The sequence below is a fragment of the Grampus griseus genome (genome assembly GCF_964374135.1).
Source record: "Grampus griseus genome assembly, chromosome: 2".
NCBI classification, from domain to species: Eukaryota; Metazoa; Chordata; class Mammalia; order Artiodactyla; family Delphinidae; genus Grampus; species Grampus griseus.
Window position 1 is genome coordinate 23,219,543 of NC_139018.1, and position 14,291 is coordinate 23,233,833.

Sequence of the window (14,291 nt, forward strand, 5' to 3'; positions counted from 1 at the left end):
AGGAAAATCAATATAGCTGGAACACAGAGAGTAGGGTTGGAAGGAAGAAGGTGGGCCTGGTGAGGATAAGACTACAGACACGGGGACAGATTGTACAGGGCCCCATAGGCTGCATTAAGGATTTAGTCTTCCCTAAGAGCAATGGGAAGCCACTGAAGTGATTTTGATAGGTGAGAACAACGATTCATACTGAGGTTCCCATTCAGTGCTCATCAAAATACGAAGTGAGCAGGTAGTGTGATAAGTGCCATGCAGTTGCAAGGCCTCCAACCTCTGCCACCTCCCGGTATGCTATCAGCTCATTTCCTGTTAATCCTCCCCTTATAACCCACCTCCAGCAAAGCCAGACTATTTGCAATTCCAAATGTATCGAGTGGGTTCCCCACTGCATTTTGTGTATGGCTTCCTCTGCCAGCAATGCCCTCCTTCCTCCTCTCTGCCTGGCAACTCCTATTCATCCTTTACGGCACAGCGAACATCTGCAAATAACACGGCACTGGCTGCAGCAGGTCCTCAAGGAATGTGTGCTGTCAGCATGCATCAGTCTCTACTCATTTCAACATGAGGGTCCTGGTTAGGAACAGCTTGCCTGGGGCCTAAGGAGATCTTTCTGAGACCAGACAGTCAATATGACCAGCAAAAAAGTCAGCAAAGAGCTTCCGCAGTTTTAGGTTCCTCATTTCAAAAAGTCCTATAAATTTAATTTATTTTAAAACATTAGTCCCATTCTAGTCCTAGGGAAGCACATTGAAGTCCCTGATTGCAAGAGTCCGTTCTTTGTCTTTGTTGTATCTAAGGCACCTTCCCCCCCCCCCCCCCCCCGCCTAATTTAACCCAATCCCACAGAACTCAGTTGGCAAGGCCTTCCGTCCATTGGTCACGTGTATCAGATTAGATGTGATCATCTCAATACGAGAAGACTTGCCCTTCGCTGCATCTGAGTAGAGGAATTTAGCTCAGGAACGGGCTTTTTGAAAAGCTAAGTGTGTCTCAGGGGCGTCAGATAAATAAGATGCAGATGACCTTTGGCATGCTTTGTTAATCATGTCACATGAACTCATATTACTCCAGTCACCAGATAATGTCGCAGCCACTACTCCCAGGAGAAAAGCCCCTTCCTGGAGGCAGGGAGGCAGTTCACACCAAATAGCTGCACTGAAGTGGACATATGGGTCCTGTTATCCTGACAAAATAATTAGACAAGCACACAGAGAGACTGTTGTAGGATATTAGATGCAGGCTTTTTTTTTGTTTTTCTAATAATGATAATAATAAAGCATTAGAAATATCCCAATTATCTAACAACAGGGGATTGATTAAATAAGAATGAATGAAGAATAAAAATGTGCCTGGATACAAAGATGCAAATATGCATCTCTATGTTCAGAAATTGGTTTACTCTATATATGTTATTAGGAACCATGTTTTTTCCCCCATTTAACATTGTATTGGAAACACCTTTACATGCCAATGCATGTGTGTGCAGTTATTATAGAAATCAAAGTATAAGACCATCTAAACACTGATGTTTTTAAATACTTGAAGTTTATAAAACTTTTTGAAATAGAAGTAGGGAATGTAAAAAGTAGTAGAAGTTTCCTTCTTACTTCTAACAGTCATGTTGAACTTGTGTTCTCCTGTTGCAGAGGGGGTGAGTCCCTAGTCAGAATGGCCCTCTCATGATTTATAAGCAGGGTTTCATTTATATGGATGATATTGAATTACCTGGTAGTACGCTATTTGCTGTAGATAAAATGAATGAGATATAGTCTGATGAGGGAAGCAGCAAATAAGTGAGTAACCTATCACAACAGAGCATCATGGAGGCATTACTAGGCACACATCCACTGTACCTCTCCCCTCACAGTTATCACAGAAGCTGCTGCACAATGGGATGGTACCACACCACGTAGGATTACTGCAAGAGTAACTGAGCCAGGTGAACGTAAAGTGCCCACTTTAGCACTTGGGATACAATAAAGGTTCAATAAAGAGTAGAAAGAGAAAAGGAAACAAGCTGTTCTGTTAAAAGAGAATTGGGAGTATGTCTGAAGGTACTGAGAACCAAATTTTGGTGTAAAGGGAGAGTTTGCAGGATTTGGATAGGCTGCAAGTGAAATGCTTAGGGACATTTCTGTCTTCTATTTATTACGCTCACCTGTAGTTCTTTTCTCTTGGTTCCTACTGTATAAATCAGCCACGCAGTCTGATAGGTTGAAGCTGAGCTTCCTACCCAGCTAGAAATAACCCGGTATTTTATGCCTAAATGTCAGCAGGATAAAGCATGAACGTTCCAATCAAGTTGACAAATAATAAAGTGGAAATGTTATGAGGAATTAGGCAAAAATCATTGGGCTTAACTGACTGAATAGTTCTATGGTATGTTTGCACGTGTGTATGTGTGTGCGTATGTGCGTGTATGTGTGTATGTGTGTGTATGAGTGTGTGTGTGTGTGTGTGTGTTGGGGGGTAGGACCGATTTACAACACATGTAATAAAAACATTCAGAATATTGGTGACATAATAGAAAACAAAATAATATAAGGAATGAGCAGATAAACTAGAATAAATTCTGCCTTGAGAACTGGTCTATGTAGATGTTGGCTTTGCATGTTTTAATGCCATACTTTTTGGCCTAGATAAAGTCAAAGAGCTAAGTGTTCTCTTCCTGAGCAGACTGCCCATCACCATGCCATTCTGAGTTCTCTGCATAAGGGTAAAAGAGAAGTGTGTAAGAAAATGCTGTATAACTGGCAGTTCCCTAGCTTAAAGCGCAGAAGGAGATGAAGGAATGGAGTCTAGAAGACTGGAAAGAAAGAAACATCATTTAGGTGACTCTCAATGTAGCTGTAATGGATTCCCTCCCCAGACAAGGCCTCGATTCCAGAGCAGCAAACAAAGGCATCATGTAAGATGAACAACGAAGCAGCTCCCTCGTTCTCTTTTAGTTCTTCACTCTTTATGAGCTGGGCCAATATTTAGAATGTAATTATTGCTCTCGGTGATTAAACATTTTCCCCTTTCACACTGCTGCTTTTCTTTTTGAAGGCTGAGTCACCCTCCAGCGAAAATCTTTTTCTCAATGGATTCCACTTCCCTTCATCAGTTTCACTAGGTGAAAACAAAGATTATAAACATGGTGGCAGCTGGTTTTGAAGGAATGCGGTTGAAAACGAGGGGCAGATGTTCCATGTTTAACAGTGCTTTGAGGACTAAGGATAAGACCACAACGCCACCCCAACAACAACAAAAAGGAACCTAATAACTTCTTTCCAGAAATAAAAAAGCTAAGTGTCACTGGACAAGGCAAACTCTTATTTAATAATACCACCTTTACAAAAGCGTTAAATTTTTACTTTAGAAATAATTTATTGTACCAGTCCTACATACAGCTACATATTATTCCATCATTTTCAAAACGAAGTAGAATAAAGTTAAATAAATTGTTCAAGGCAAGTGAAGCACTTACACAGAAATAAGGATTCAAATTCACTTCCTACTGACTGCCATCTTCCCTTTAAACTCATTACCATCATGCACGGCATTATTTTTATGCAGCCTGTGGCTTATTGTTTATAAAAACAATTGAGAGAAATAACCCCACAACTCAGCACACGCCCATTAAATTTCTGCATGAAAATGTTTGAACGATCCCATTACTTTGCATCTGTCTTGCGTAATGGTGATGATCAGAATAGGAAAGACAGTCACTACGGCTCATTGGATCTTTCTTTGTGTCAGACACTGTGCTACATTAATAAGAAGGGTTACCACGTTTAAGCCTCACAACAATCCTGCACAGCCATTCTAGTATCAAACCCTCCTTTTATGAAGAAGAAATGGAGACTTAGAGAAGCTAAATAAATTGATCAAGATAATAGAGCTAATAAGTGATGAATATGTGAACTCCATCTACCTGATGTCAGAGTATGAACACTCAGTGCCCTGGAAATTTGGCCTTTTCTTTAGAAAAAAAAATTATTAAATTGGGAACTAGGTGAGACCAGGAAAATTCTGAAAGCTCATTGTCACACACATGAATAAGCCAGTTTACACCACCTTTACATTTCAAGCAGTCTTCCTTCCTCAGGACTCCTTCTGGCTGGGCACACTTTCTTCTTTCTAACTATTTGCATATACAAGGGAGCATTTCACAAATTGGATCATGTGCAACTCTAATGCAATCAGTGACAGGAAAGAGTTAATGCACTAATCTTCCTGCAAGGAGTAAACTACCAGAATCTGGCTGATTTAGGAGTGCTAGCAATTTTTTCCCAATATTTAGTCTCATGAAGTCACCAGGCTGATTCCTCTAGAGTATGGTGGAAGTGAGAATTAGAATGTGCTGAGTTACAGAACTCCATAAAGGCAGTTTCAAGGCTTCCGCCTAACCTTGTTTCCAATATGAAATCAGCATTCCCCCAGGAACCTTATACAGATTAATTCAGGATGCAAACTATTGACACGGTGAATTTACACAGTCACACAGGAGTGACTGCCACAAACATGCGGCTCATGTCAAATGCAGCATCAGAGTCAGGAATGAGCTTACGTTGTTCTCAAGTTTATGGCTTCAAAGAGCCTCTTAAGGCATGAGGAGTGTCTGATAAGGGTCTTCTTCCTTTTAAGGTCTGGCCTTTAGCCCACATGAAGAGTTAAATATTTTATTTTTGCATATCAGTTGATTCAGTCATTAAATAATACATATAATCAAATACAAGTTATTTGATAGAAAACTGGATACTATTGCTCAATTGAGAAGAGTTCTAGTGAGATGAACTTCTATAGAAACTTTAAAATTTAAGACTTAAATGAAATCCATCCCATTGTTGCTCAGACTTACACGGTCTAATAACAAAGGTATTTTGAGGACAACAGAATGCATTTCTTATCTATCGGCCAAACAATCTGTGTCACATCTGGGAAAAGAATAGTCTTCCTACACAGCTATGATGAAGGATAATTGTATTAAACTGAGCATTAAGTTCACTGCCTCTTCATGAGATATTGAAATACAGAAACACAGTGAAGGAAGGTCTGTTGGGTGGCAAAATATTTCCTAGTTAGTTACTGGTGAGTCAAAAGCTGGGGTCAACAACAACGAAAGACAGATATTAACTGTATAAAAATATATTAATATTTCTCCTTTTTTTTTGCATTATCTCTCACTCTTCTACTGTATCACCAAAGGGTTCTCCCTTTCTCTCTCAGCCATATCAACTCCCCATTCCTCAACCATCACCTCCTAAGACAATAACTTTTTTTTTTCTGTTGGATATAGTTCATTTGCTATTTACATAATTATAGTGAATGATTATGAAGTGCATCTGTCCTGGGGCCACCTTCAGTGACCATGGTGGGACACATGTAAGCCAAGGGCTAATGAGGCAAAGGGGATGCCTGGCTGCCAGCCAAGATTTTGCAGGCATGACCACACAGATCTCCGTGCTGCTTTAATTTGTGATACGTGCCCCTTGTCAGTGTGAGGAAAGACAAGTCATGATAACCCAGAGGAGAATGTGTGCCAACGGCCTCTTTGTAGCTCTCCTGCTGATGGCAACTGATAAAAGTCAGCAGAAGTCGGAGGAAGCAAACTCCTCCAACAAAAGGGAAGATCTGAGAGATTTACCCTTGGGTAAATGCTCTTTCTTGGCATTTTAAAGCAAATTTGTTTTTGTTTTAAGCTCCCCCTTGCTTTTTGAGAAATAATTTTTTTAGTCATATCTTCTGCTTTAATATTTTTTCTCCTTACTTCCTCCCCCACTTTACACTTTTTTTTTTTTCTAACTTTCCTTTACTCCAAAGAAAATACCTCAGGCCAAAAAGCTGTGTTAATTCTTAGAAAGGTTTTTTTAAAGAAAAGGGTTAACTTATTCAAATATATGCTCTAAGGTATGGAATCAAAAATCATAATTATTATTCTTCCAAATATCTAGGAATATAACTGATATTTGCCTTGGGAAGTTTGGGGTTCTTCTTTAGTTAGTTACTAGCACTATTTCTATGGACATTTAACTATTACCAGTAGTGACTACTGTACTCTAGTAACTATTATGAGGACTTAGCTCACCTTGCTTCTTTTTATTTAAATTAAAAAAAATTTTTTTATACAGCAGGTTCTTATTAGTTATCCATTTTATACACATCAATGTATACATGTCAATTGCAATCTCCCAATTCATCACACCACCACCCCCACCTCCCGCTGCTTCCCCCCCTTGGGGTCCATACGTTTGTTCTCTACATCTGTGTCTCAATTTCTGCCCTGCAAACCGGTTCATCTGTACCATTTTTCTAGATTCCACATATATGTGTTAATATACAATATTTGTTTTTCTCTTTCTGACTTACTTCACTCTGTATGACAGTCTCTAGATCCATCCACATCTCTACAAATGACCCAATTTCACTTCTTTTTATGGCTGAGTAATATTCCATTGTATATATGTACCACATCTTCTTTATCTATTTGTCTGTCTCAACTTGCTTCTTTTTTGAGAAGTACTATGCCTTCTGGCCCACAGTTGGATATAATCCCACCTGACTACTGCCCTATTAAAAACTGCCTTTTGGGCTTCCCTGGTGGCGCAGTGGTTGAGAATCTGCCTGCCAATGCAGGGGACATGGGTTCGAGTCCTGGTCTGGGAAGATCCCACATGCCACGGGGCAACTGGGCCCGTGAGCCACAACTACTGAGCCTGCGCGTCTGGAGCTTGTGCTCCACAACAAGAGAGGCCGCGACAGTGAGAGGCCCGCGCACCGCGATGAAGAGTGGCTCCTGCTCGCCGCAACTAGAGAAAGCCCTCGCACAGAAACAAAGACCCAACACAGCCATTAAAAAAAAACAAAAAAAACCAAACCTGCCTTTTTTCCACTGGACAAGTCTATTTCATGTGTGGATGCACCAAGATCAGGGAATTTAAAAAAAATTATATATATATCTGAAATATTTGAAATTTTATATATTTATAGTATATGTGTGTGTTTATGTGTATATATATATATGAAAGCTGTATGTAGAAGATAACTTTCCAGTATACCAACTTCAGAAATCATCCTGCCTCAGTTCCAATATGCATCTTAATCATGTAACACACAGGATTCATTTCCCCAGTCTCATTCTCATGTCAGAGACTGAAAATATTTGTAAAGACAGGTCCTATCTACCCACGTGACCCCATTTGAATGTCAAACAAATATATTTTGACCTGATTTCCTATTGCCAAATAGCCCAGATTTCCTTTCTTCCATGAAATTAATCTTTCATTTGTGCATCTTTCTAATCAAGACACTATATTCCATCCTGAGAGTAATCCTTATTGTTTATGTGATAACTTTATGACCAAGCTTGGGTTAAAACTTTATTTCAGGAATACTGAATTTTTACTTTGAAGTACTGGTCTAAATTATTTATCAAATTAAATACTTTACTACATATATGACTTCAAGTCTTTGTTTTGAATGTCACATCATAAAGCGATTATGGTAATTAGAAGTGGAAATATGACTTCTAGGAAGAATGTGCTTTCCTTCATAAGACTGAAAGAAGATAGCTCCTTGTAATTGCTCTGAATAAGAGACTTCACAAAAATATATGTAGAGTGTTTTTCTATTTAATCTGAATATCCTTAGAAGCAATCATTTAGGAAAATAAGGTTTACATTTAATTGGACTTTTTTGTCATAAAAATAGCAGGGAAGTAATACTGTCAATATTGAAAGACAAGATCTGTGGAAGTGTGAAATGTCAATAATCAAGACATGCTATTCAGCTGCTTGTGGGTATTAGCAGTGGTCTCTTTAAGCTTTAGCCACTTCTTATTAAGTAAGAAGTATGTTTATTACCCAGTTATAAGAGGAAGTTCTGCCTGGAAAGAGCCAATTGGTATCCTCAACTTCTTACTCATGCAAATAACTAAACTACTGGACCATTATGCCAAACCTCAAAGCATTTAATTTTACTAGTACTTTAAAAATCTCATTATCACCTACTTTGCTTTGCCCTCAATGTCTCTTTCTCCAAGAGCAGATTTCTGAAATACAGAAAATGTCTAGCTGAATAAGAGGATATTAAGGCCAACAAGATTAAAAGATAATTGGGTCCAATTTCTCCCTCTTATAGATGAGAAAGCTGAGTCTCGTGGAGTTTAAATGGCTCCCCTGGGCAGTTGTAACTGGGAAACCTATGATAGAAAGCCAATCTTGAGAAGCACAAAGTGTTTGGAACAATGCTTTGGTAGTTGGACTAAAGTACCTTTGAGATGTCTTCCAACACTGAGTGTGTAAAGTTCATCTCACTTTCTACTTGGCCACTCTATCTCTGGTTCTCTCTGGATTTCTGATACAGTGTTGGACATTACATAAGTGCAACTGAACTTTTGTTTAGAGATACCATATATAGTTTATACTTTTTTGTCCTTAAGGAAGTCGAGGAGGAAAAAGGTGAACAAGAGTGATCTGGAAATCACCCTAACAGCCTAAAATTAAGGGACTTTGCTAAACTTGCTCCATGAAGGTAATCCTGTCCTGTTCCATAAAGGATTACCTTCCTGGAAAAAAAATAACATACTTAGCGAATTTCCTTACTGTCAGTTTATAATGCACTCTGCTTTAAAGGAGAGTGTATATTTAATGAAGAGGAAAAGTATATTTCTTATTGCCTGAAGGATTGAAGTAGCTTTGTAAGCTGGCAACAGCAAAGAATTAATATGGCTGAAAGGCTGTATCCAAAGTCGCACTACAGATTATTACCAGAGCTGGACAGGAACTCAGGAGTCCTCGCCGCTAGTTGACTGTTCTTCCCACTGCATCATGCTGCATCTTTCAAATTAGATAGATGTTACCAAGTGCTTTGCAGACTTTTTAAATTAATGATACAAAAATACACATATGCTTGAGATTAAACTGGGAGGAGTAAAAGAACAGAGCTAATTAACACTGCAGGGAGAATTTATGATGAATCAGTCAGACAATATCACCATTAATTTGGCCTGTCCTTCTCAAAAATGTCAAGAAATCCATCAATGATCAGACATGGCTACAGCCTCTGTTTGGGCCTTTCAGCAAGATGGGACCACCAAAAGACCAGTGATGGAAATACTAAGGTGGTCCCATTTCACCCAGCTGCTCTGACACCAATGCACATACAAGACCAGACACATTGCCTCTCTTTTGTGTCTTCATTTTACAACTGCCTTTGTTTTTGCTTTCAACTGAATATGCTGCTAATTTAAGAGCAATAAATAGCTCCTCAAGAAACCTAATTTGTGCACAGCTACAGTCCATCAGCCTGCTTGGAGAGGGGCATCCGACCCAAATACCCTCCTGAAATGAAAGGCTTGAGCACCAGTGGAACTCGGCGGGCACAAAGCTCACCTGGTTCCAAAGGTGAAGCTGGACCTTGGAGTGCTGGGAATCACGGTTGGTATGGCATTCCAACTAGGCCACAGCCTTCGGTGTACTTCACGTGAACCCTTAACAAAGGCATACAACATGGGCACGAGACGTACAGACCAGTCACAGAAAGAGGATCACCAGAAAACACCCTAGTCTTTCTTTTTCTTCCCCCACTAGCTAAGCTTTCAGGTTCTCAGTAGTAAAGCCAGTTTCTACATCTGGCTTCCTTTTCAGACCTCCTGTGTGAGCAGACTTGAGAACTGGGTCAGAAGGTAAAACGATTCCAGCCCAGATTCACTTGGCAAAATACTGTCACTGGGAGCACCTTGATCACAGATGCTTTTTGAAATGACTAAGTCCATTAGGTTTAACGAAGTTGGGCTGGGACCTACCCAGTTCTCATTGGCATTTTCCGCTTTGGCACAGGCCACAGAACAGCACATTTTATTGGGCAGAATGTTAAGATTTAGTTCTCTGGTTCGAATCAGTGATGATGTGACAAAGAAAGAAAATCTATAAAAGAACGGCACCTTTTTCAAATATGTATTTAATGGTAAAAAGGCAAGTTAAGTTTCATCTTCACATTCACTTCTTAATTATATTTATTTCATTGATGTTTCAGCTGGTCCCAGAAGGAGAGCTCCTCTCTAAAAGCAAAATAATCACTCTCAGAACTAGAAAAGGAAAACTTTGTTCATGCATGACTCAAAGTCAAGATGACTTATTTTTCATTTATATGAAGGTATAAACCCACAGTGGGAGAGGGAGAAGAAAAACATATGTGAGCATGTTTTAAAATTAAATGCCAAAATCAGACATGTCTATATTTTGTGAGGAAATCATGATTTACTGCAATTTTTTGAAAAGTCATCAATAGTTCACTTAACTTGGCTCTGGGTACCTCATTCCCTTGTATATACTCTCCTGTTTTGTCTTTAGACTGAAACAGAGATATGATCATTTTGCAGGGACTATGAGTGCTCCTCCAAGAGAATTACCAAAATAAAGATAGAGATAAGAGATTTTCTGGCATAAAAGCCAGAGAGTAAATGAAAATTACCTAATTTTCAATTATAAGGTTGGGGAATGACCATTATGTAAAGATAACTATACAAATGGGCACTACTTTAAGTAAAGCTTAAATATGGAAATCAGGTTTTGCATAGAAAATAAGATAAAGATTATTTGCTTTGGAAAAAGGTTCATAATAGGGTTTATTCAAATAGCAAGTTCTGTCACATCTTTAAGCAATGACTTGATTTCCAAAGACTCAATTTCTACCTGCCTCTTCAGGAACCTGCCCAGCATATAAAGCAAGCTGCCCCAGGTAAGAGCCACACAGGTAAATGTGAAAGATGTGGCTAAGTATAGTTGCAGTTCTCTAAGATCATTGAAAAAAAATGGCTGGGAAACAATAGGAATGGTGGAAAGATTAAGAAAAAAAGAGTCAAAAATGAATGGTAGAGGGCTTCCCTGGTGGCGCAGTGGTTGAGAGTCTGCCTGCCGATGCAGGGGACACGGGTTCGTGCCCCGGTCCAGGAAGATCCCACATGCCGCGGAGCGGCTGGGCCCGTGAGCCATGGCCGCTGAGCCTGCGCACCTGGAGCCTGTGCTCCGCAACGGGAGAGGCCATTACAGTGAGAGGCCCGCGTACCGCACACACACACACACACACACACACACACACACACACACACAAACAAAAAACAAAAAACAAAATGAATGGTAGAGAAAATAGTAAACAAATTCTAAGGAAAAAAAAATACACAGGATCTTTTTTTCATAAACATTGCTTAAAAGGTATTTCTAGACCGAAACAGAAATAAAATCCTTTTATCAATTAGTGAAGACCAAAAAGAAAGTAAGGGGCTTACACTATGGAAGAATCTCGCTTATGTCCTAAGGAAAGTAATAAAAATAATAAATTATATATAGTTTAGACATATAAGAATGGCAGTCTTAGGGAGCTGAATAAGAATTCCTAAGATAAGAAGTTAAGGTTCTATTCAGAGATATAACGTCAGCCTCATGATGAGGACAGTATATTCTTATATACTGAGGGAGAGATTTGGCGTCCTATCTAATCTTTCCTGTTCACTCTGACCTCTTACTTTAAAAAAATATTTATTATCAGACGTAGTACATAATATCAATGACAAAGTCAAAGATGGCTAAAGAGGAAGAGTCCTCGTGGCTCCACAGAACTACTTAAGGACCTGACTTTGCAGAATGAGAGATGGATGACTTGATCAATAAGACAAAAGGCCTGAAATAATATAACTTGCCCTGACATAGGGGTGGGAGGGTGGGATGGAGGTGGCTGCTCCTTAGCGAATTAAAAAAAAAATCAGGACCACTGGATTTCACTCCCAGGTCTCATGTTGACTTAGTTTTCGTGACCTTCATTAAACAGATTTGGTTACGGGTGAATTTGCAAGGCACGTCAGAGGAAGAATAGAAAACCATAAAGATATTTGCTGAAAGTCTAAACTCAAACAGAACAAGGGTAAAAAGAAATTCAAGTCCAAAGTCACCAATGTAGAGGGCTACATCCACAGCACAGTTTAAGAGTGAAAATACATGGATATAGTCAAGTTTATCAATTATTTAAAAAATGCTAACAAGTAAGGTTTCATGTATAAAATAAAACAAATTTGAAATGATTTGCCTTGTCACTTCTTCCTGGTTCATCACCCAGACTCACTCTGAATGTACCCGGTATATTCTTTCTCCATCTGGGCTGTGTCTCCATCCCTTCCCAATGCTGAGTGCTAATCAGAAGAGGAGAGCCTGAGTTTTTCCTAATCTAGCTCTTCTCTGCTGCAGACAGAGAGAACTATCAGTTATCAGGTGGTGGTCAACTGTAAGAGCTGACAATTCTACAGACTATTAAGAACACGATTATGCAGATGTAGGTAAGCTGAAAAGCATGTAATAAAAGCCATCAAAATTGTGGAAAACTGAGTGACTTCTGACAATCTACAAGTCATGAGCTAGCCTTCTGGGCTCGCAGACAATCTCTCTCCCCCCAAACCATAGTTATTCAGTTATTTTGGTAATTAATTTATTATCAATCCGCTACACACTGGGGATTGCTTTTAATTCTGGGATGAATACAATATAACCTCACTTAACATATGAATTGCTGAAACCCAATCCTCCTAAAACTGAGTTCCTCTGCCGAGTCATGATTAACCTCTCTATCCAAAACTTTCTTCCCTTTCTTGTCCCACCCCTGTTCCCCTGAGGACTGGGGATATCAAAGAAAAGCGGGGACTGAAACTGAGCCCTTCCACTTTTCTTGTTTGTAGAAAGAGGCTTTAGTCTCCTAGGCCTTCCCTGAATTCTAAAGAGCAAACTCAAGCAATTACTAATTAGGGAAGTGAAGGAATACAGAAACAAAGGAAAAAACAAATAGTTCAGCAATAAAACAGAGTCTTAGTTCCTCCTCAAGGGATATGCATAACAATTTGATGCATATATTTGAGTTGTTCTGCAGAAACTAAGACCCCCCACCCAGGCAGAGTTTGGTGGGTACATGCTAAGCACTAGCACTAGATTCCAGACTGGTTGGAACCAGAAGGTGATGATGACTAAGATTCCTGAAACATCACCCTGTTACCTCACCACCAACCAGTCAGAAGAAAGTCCAGGAGCTGCAACTCTCACCCCAAATGTTGCCTTTAAACACTCTTCCCTGAAAGCCATCAGGGAGTTCAGGTCTTTTGAGCATGAGCTGCCCATTCTCCTTGCTTGGCACCCTGCAATAAATGCCATACTTGGGCTTCCCTGGTGGCGCAGTGGTTGAGAGTCCGCCTGCCGATGCAGGGGACACGGGTTCGTGCCCCAGTCCGGGAAGATCCCACATGCCGCGGAGTGGCTGGGCCCGTGAGCCATGGCCACTGAGCCTGCATGACCAGAGCCTGTGGTCTGCAACGGAAGAGGCCACAACAGTGAGAGGCCTGCGCACCGCAAAAAATAAATAAATAAATAAATAAATAAATGCCATACTTTCCTTCACCACAACCTGGTGTCAGTAGATTGGTTTTGCTGTGCAGCAGGTGAGTGGATCCAAGTTCAGTTCAGTAACACTACTGAGGAATATATTCAGATATCTAAGCAAGAAGTCAGTGTGGTACATTAGGTGTTTAAATGGGAAATCAAGGTACTAGGAGAACATAGGGGGTGCCCCTAACCTCAATGTCATGAGAGGTAAGAAAACCTTTCCAGATTGGTGACACCTAGTCTGAGACTTGAGTCAAAGGGGATGAAAGGTGGAGACAGTGGTGATGGCTGTGCAAGACTGATTCAGATAAGGGAATAGCATGTCCAAAGGTTTGGAAGGAGGAACAGTAATATGGATGATCACAGTTTTGGACAGTGTTTTGGACAGTCTGCCTATTTGACGTGAAGTATCTGGCACTGACACTATCTGCAGGTACTATCTGGATGCAGGTGTGGGTATGCTTGGTTCTCAGGGTACCAGAATACGCCACTCCCAAAAATGCCTCTTTAGCATAGGGGTTATATTGAACTAAAGGCCATTGAGAACAAGCAAAGGAAAAGCTCTAGAAACAGGGTACAAGTTTTCCTTTTATAAAATAAATTTACATTTATAAAGGAGACTTACATTTATAAAGACATCCTCCTTTTCCTGACCAGGAAGTAGAGAACTCAACAACTCTTATCAATGGAGAAGGCACTGACTTAAAACTGCATAACAAATCTTACTAAACAACCCTTGTTTACCATACCTGTTCTGGTCACCTTCCCATAACTTGCCTCCCTAGCCCAGAAGCCAAAATCCTCTTTTCCTCTGTTTAGCCTAAGATGGTAAATAAGCCTAAGTTCTAACCGCTCCTCTGGGTTACTCATCACTTGGTGCTCCCATGTGTA

General features: G+C 39.9%; 1 protein-coding gene across 20 annotated transcripts in view; it reads right to left on the reverse strand.

Annotated features, from left to right (window-relative positions):
- The window catches only part of NRXN3 (neurexin 3), a gene marked incomplete at both ends in the record, with an annotated part of 1,628,308 nt that overhangs the window by 76,490 nt on the left and 1,537,527 nt on the right, over nt 1-14,291 (reverse strand). The gene's annotated exons all lie outside the window — the stretch shown is intronic.